The sequence below is a fragment of the Pinus tabuliformis genome, chromosome 5_1, assembly GCF_031772625.1.
Source record: "Pinus tabuliformis cultivar Carrire ecotype Pingquan chromosome 5_1, CPIR1, whole genome shotgun sequence".
Classification (NCBI taxonomy): domain Eukaryota; kingdom Viridiplantae; phylum Streptophyta; class Pinopsida; order Pinales; family Pinaceae; genus Pinus; species Pinus tabuliformis.
Window position 1 is genome coordinate 90,426,064 of NC_142305.1, and position 5,763 is coordinate 90,431,826.

Below are 5,763 nucleotides of genomic sequence, written 5' to 3' on the forward strand. Positions count from 1 at the left end.
TAGTGTTGATTGATTCAGGAAGCACCCACAATTTTATTCATTGTAGGGTAGCAAAAGAATTGAATTGCTTCCTATATCCAGCACCAGAGTGTCAAGTGATGATTGCAAATGGAGGAACAATAAATTGCTCTGGAAAGTGCCATAATATCAAGCTATCCATGGGAGAATATGTATTGACTAGCCCAATGCTTTCCATTCCAATGGGAGGTGCTGATGTTGTACTAGGAGTCCAATGGCTACAATCCTTGGGTACAATAGCTTTTAATTTTCAAGAACTTTTCATGAAATTTTCTGTGGAAGGAAAGGAAGTTGAATTAAGGGGTATTTCAGGGAAACCAGGAAAGATAATCAGCTCTAATGGTATGACAAAGCTTCTAAAAAAGGAGCAAAGGGGTGTAATTGCACAATTATGTTCGCTAGATGTTTCCACATTAGAATCATCTATTTCTCCAGATCTCCAAAAAGTCCTGGACAATCATTCCAAGGTATTTGAGACTCCCAAAGGTCTCCCACCTATGCGTGATCATGATCATGCTATTCATCTGATTCCAGGAAGTGTTCCTCCAAACATCAGGCCGTACAGATATCCCTATGTCCAAAAAAGTGAAATTGAACGTATGGTTGCAGAAATGCTAGAGGCTGGTATAATTCAACCGAGTCAAAGTTCTTTCTCTGCTCCAGTAGTATTGGTGCACAAGAAGGATGGATCATGGCGCATGTGTCCGGATTATAGGGAGCTCAACAAGCTCACTATTAAAGATAAGTTCCCCATTCCTGTCATTGATGAATTACTGGATGAATTGCATGGATCAATTTACTTCACCAAGTTGGATCTTCGTTCAGGATATCATCAAATCAGAATGAAGATTGAAGACATTCCGAAAACGGCATTTAGAACTCATGAGGGTCATTATGAATTTTTGGTCATGCCTTTTGGCCTTACCAATGCACCTTCAACATTTCAAGGTTTGATGAATTCAATTTTCAAACCATTCCTTAGAAAATTTGTGTTAGTATTTTTTGATGATATACTTATCTACAGCAAGTCTTGGAAGGATCATGTTGAACATGTCGACAGGGTGCTACAACTATTGGAAGAGAAACAATTATATGCCAAAAGATCCAAATGTTTCTTTGGAGTCCAGGAGGTGGAATATTTGGGTCATATTGTATCTCATGAAGGAGTTAAGGTAGACCCTGCCAAAATTAAAGCCATTAAGGAATGGAAAATCCCCACATCCATAAAGCATTTGCGTGGATTTCTTGGGTTGACAGGGTATTATCGCAAGTTTGTTAAGAATTATGGGAGAATAGCAGCACCTCTAACGACATTATTGAAGAAAGATGCATTTTCATGGACTCCGGAAGCAACAAAGGCCTTTGAACATCTTAAAGAGGCAATGTGCCAAGCACCGGTCTTAGCTACACCGGACTTCACAAAAACCTTTATTGTGGAATGTGATGCTTCAGGAAATGGAATTGGTGCTGTTCTAATGCAAGATGAAAGACCCATTGCTTTTGAAAGTCGTCCAATCAAGGGAAAGTTTCTAAGAAAAGCTATTTATGAGAAGGAAATGTTGGCAATACTCCATGCACTTAAGAAATGGCGACCCTACCTAATGGGAAGACACTTCAAGGTAAAAACAGATCATGATAGCCTTAAATACTTTTTAGAACAAAGATTATCCTCTGAAGAGCAACAAAAGTGGGTCACAAAGATGTTGGGTTATGACTTTGAAATCATCTACAAAAAGGGAAGCAAAATGTGGTGGCAGATGCACTCTCAAGGAAGGATGAGGATGTGGAAGCATTGTTGTGCGCTATTTCTATCATCCAACCAGATTGGATAAATGAAGCAAGGGAGGAATGGAAGAATGACGAAGAAGTGTGGGCACTTATTCGAAAGCTACAACAAGATTCCAGTACGTCTGATACATTTAGCTGGAAAAATGATTCGTTATGGTACAAAGATCGCTTATACCTCTGTAAGAATTCCCAGCTAAAACAAAAGATTCTTATGGAATTGCACACTTCTCCCTTAGGAGGGCACTCAGGATTTTTAAAAACTTACCACAGGGTGAAGAAGGAATTTTTTTGGGATGGCCTTAAATCAGATATTCATAAGTTTGTGGCAGAATGTTTGGTTTGCCAGCAAAATAAAGTTGAAACAATTAAGACACCGGGTCTATTACAACCTTTATCCATTCCAAGCCAACGTTGGGAGGAGGTTTCAATGGATTTTATCACAGGTTTACCCAAGTCTGAGGGAAAGAGTGTCATCATGGTGGTAGTTGACAGACTTACCAAGTATGCACACTTTTGTGCATTATCACATCCATTTAAAGCCAGTACAGTTTCTACTGCATTTATGGAAACAATTCAAAAGCTACATGGAAACCCAAAGATTATTGTAAGTGACAGAGATCCCATTTTCACTGGAAATTTTTGGACAGAATTATTTTCTTGTCTTGGTACTCAGTTAGCTCATAGCTCATCTTATCATCCTCAATCTGATGGGCAAACTGAGATAGTAAACAAATGTTTGGAAGGATACCTTCGTTGCTTTGTATCTGATAAACAGACACAATGGGTCAAATGGTTGCCTCTGGCTGAATGGTGGTATAACACTTCCTTTCATACGGCAACAAAAATGACCCCATTTATGGCACTTTATGGGTATCAACCACCATCCATCACATCATATTTAAGAGAAAATTCTAAGGTTCAGGCAGTGGAACATCACATCGAACATCAACAACAAGTCCTCCAACTCTTAAAGGATAACCTTGTGTTGGCACAGAATAGAATGAAACAACAGGCAGATCAACATCGCAGTGAAAGAAGTTTTGATGTAGGTGATTGGGTATTCCTACGGCTACAACCATATAAGCAAATGTCCCTCAAGCAAGCTAAGAAGGATAATAAATTATCACCAAAGTATTATGGTCCGTACAAGGTGTTGCAAAAGATTGGTACTATGGCATACAAATTGGAGCTTCCTGCAGCTTCTCGATTGCACCCAGTTTTCCATGTTTCATGCTTAAAGAAGGTTATAGGCGACAAGCTCCCAGTTCAAACAATATTGCCAGAACTTGACGAAGAAGGAAAAATTATATTGGAACCGGAAGCAGTCATAGAAACAAGAACTCGACAGCTACGAAATCGATCAATTTCAGAGTACCTTATCAAGTGGAAGAACTTATCCGCTGAAGATTCCACATGGGAGGACGAGAATTTTATGCAGAAGTATCCTGAACTACTCAAGCGTTGAGGACAACACTTTTTTGAAGGAGAGGGGCATGTTGGGTCCCTATAATACTAGTGATTACCCCATTACTATTGTAGTTATACCCCTTATTTATATTGATGTACCCATGTAGTGCCCATATTGTTACTATTGTGCCAAATAGAAGCCCACTATTGTTATTGTTGTGCCCTACAATATTATTGTTATGTAGGCTTTGATTGTATTGGGACCACTTAGACTCCTATATATAGAAAGGAGGTATTTTCATTTGTATCATCCAAGAATTGTTCATTTATGTAATGTAAAGGAGGTTGCCCCCTCGAAGAGGCTGAATTCTAAGGCGTGGATCTCTCTTTTCTATCTTTTTGTGAGCTGGTTTCATAACAGATCCTCACAGCCACAGACTACTTCACCAAATGGATTGAGGCCATCCCATGTAGACAGGAAAATGATTCAACAATCATTCAGTTTTTGGAGAATAATATATTGTCTAGATTTGGCTGCCCCAACAAGATAATAACAGACAATGCTGCTGCTTTTAGATCCAAGAAGATGGTCAATTTCTGCCACAAATTTCACATTACCTTGGGCCACTCTACTGCTTACTATCCCCAAGGAAATGGCCTAGCTGAATCATCAAATAAAACCCTTGTGAACATCATAAAGAAAGTGTTGGAAGAAAATAAGAAGAATTGGCATAAGAAGCTTGTGAATGCCTTATGGGCAGATAGACTAACAACCAAGAGGTCCATTGGGGTCAGCCCATATGAGTTAGTTTATGGACTAGAAGCCAAATTTCCTTCATCACTAGGGGTACCGGTCATGAAGTTACTCCAAGAAAGTCAAGCTGAGCCAAATGACATGCAGAGAAGGATCAATCAGATAATATGTCTGCAACAAACCAGAGATCAAGTGTATAGCAGAGTTCAAATCCTACAAGAAAAGCTGAAGAAAGCCTTTGACAGAAGGACTAAGGCTGAAGATTTCTTCATAGGGGACAAAGTGCTTAAGTGGGATTCAAGAAGAGAAGACAAGGGTAAGCATGGCAAATTTGATTCCCTTTGGAGAGGACCTTTTATCATACAAGCACTACAGGGAAATAACACTTATTTTTTGGAAAATTTGGATGGCACTGACTTAGGTGAAGGTCCTGTAAACGGCAGGATGTTGAAGCACTATTTCGACTACTTTCCATGTATATAACAGAGTTTCCCCTTATGTACATAATCAGCTGTATATATTTTCTTTCAGCACATAAATAGTTCAGTTTGAGAAGCTACTGCAAATAAACAGAAAGGGGCTTTATATGCCAGAAATTCCACAGAGGTAATAGCCTCCAGTTTTGAAGTACAAAGAGAGAATTGTCAAATTTTGGTAAGAACAGATCAAGAGCCAAGGCATTCTGACCTGCTGTTCTTGGTCTTTCAAGAAGAAAAACCATCCCCAAGTGGAGCCACTGTTAGCTACCTATACCAATAGGTTTCATTTTTCATGATTGGCATGGGAAGTGCCAATATGATCTACTTTGGGGATGCAAAGATCTCATATTCTGATGGAAGACACACATTTGCATTTGGTTGATGCTGCCCTATCTCCCAATGGGTGATCCAACAGCTTAAGTTGGGTCAGGCCATGTTTCAATTTTTTGTTACAGATTAGGGAAAGAAGTCTGTCCAAACAGATCAATCTTGGCAGACAAAGTAGTTAGGTAGAGAAAGAAGGTTCCCAACTGTCTAATCTGGGGCCTTGGAAGCAATAAGGATAGCCTTAGATAGAAAATCAAAAGAAAAGCCAATGGAAAAGAAAAGGCACCTAAGGGTCTACAAGTCCAAGTGCACCCTCCATGAAGAAACAAAAAATGCTAGGCAAGTAGATGGGTAGGTAGATGGGGTTGCAAAAATGTCATTTATTTCAACTAAATCCTGCTGGTCTAGCATAAAGGAACATCAGTGGATAGAGAAGCTCCTCTTCTCCATCATGTTGTAGCAAAGCAAAGGAGCATGACTAACTCCCTTTTCTCCCCTTTCACATTCATTACTAACATCCCTTCATCAGTTGTGTTCATGAAAGAATTTAAGGTTTGATGTTGGTTTTTATTCCTTTGAAAGCCACATTTCTTGTCTAAAAATTCTTTTCATTTTGATCTACTCCCTAAGCTAAGTTGTTTCTATATAAACTTAGTGACATCACTCCTCATTTACCTCTTCCATTCATATTAACCCCTAACTTCTTATTATCTAAATCCCCTATGTTTCCCTTCCCCCTATTATCATAACACCATGGTGTATAAACCCCTAAACATGTATAATATTCCCCCCTTGTTAGCACTATAGCTAAATAAATTTGTTTAAGGGAGACATTAGTCCACCAGGGACTATGGTCAACCCTGTCATGGGATTGCTCTAACCTCTGGTTAGAGTAATAACCTCACCCTAAGCCCTCACCTCCCCTCTTTTCAAAAGTTGCATAAAAAAAAAACCCCTTTCCCTCTGCTTAAACCCTTTTAACCTCTTTTC